Consider the following 930-nt stretch of genomic DNA (forward strand, 5'->3'; position numbering starts at 1 on the left):
GAGTGATTATTCTTATTTTTACTTTTTCGTTACAATGAAAAGTAATATTTAAAACAAAAAAAGAGATAATTAATTTTTTTAATTTGAATTAAAAAATGTCTTGTAAATATATCTAACTTTACATATACTAAGTGTTATACTATTAAATAGTATAGTATTTGCTATAACAATAATTCAAAATATTAATCCAAGATATATTTGGGTCTAGTAAGACCTCAATGCAAGCAAGATCAACTAAAATTCATTGTTAGGGTTCCAACTTCCAAATCTGACTTAGGTTCATTACCTTAAAGGACCAATGTAGATGAAGTCCACGCATCCCCTCTTAAATCGGTTCAGATTGGATCCCCGTTACTAGTTAGATATGGTAATGAGTACTCAGGAGAGCGTGAGAAGCCCCTTCCCATCCCTCACTCAGCTCCTATTTTAAAAAAATGCTCCTATTCTTTCTCCGTCATTGCAAGTTCCTGTTTAATTACCCCTTAGGGAACGCAGATCTCCTCGAGTATTTACGAATATTTTTTGAAAACTTTTGACATAATATAATAATCATAAAATAATCAATTCAATATAATTCAACACAATTTATAACGTATTCGTTATGAAAAACATTTCAAAAGGAGAAAACATAAAAATATATTCTAACATAATAACATAACATAATTTTTTAGGACGATACTGAGCAACGTAGTGACAGACTTAAGAAGCAGAGAAAGTGAGTTAGAGAGAGAAAGGATCAAGGCTGAGATGAGTCTGGAAGAAAAAGGAAGAATTCGAATTGGAGGCAAAAGTTAGGGTTACTAAATTCAAGAAATGAATTTATGTATATATAAATTAGAATAAATTAATAATTTTATATTCGCTTATATTTAATAGGTTTCATGGGGCGGGTACTATGTCTATGTCTCCTTTAGGGATGGCAAACGGGAA

Source organism: Arachis ipaensis, chromosome B09, assembly GCF_000816755.2.
Source record: "Arachis ipaensis cultivar K30076 chromosome B09, Araip1.1, whole genome shotgun sequence".
Classification (NCBI taxonomy): Eukaryota; Viridiplantae; Streptophyta; class Magnoliopsida; order Fabales; family Fabaceae; genus Arachis; species Arachis ipaensis.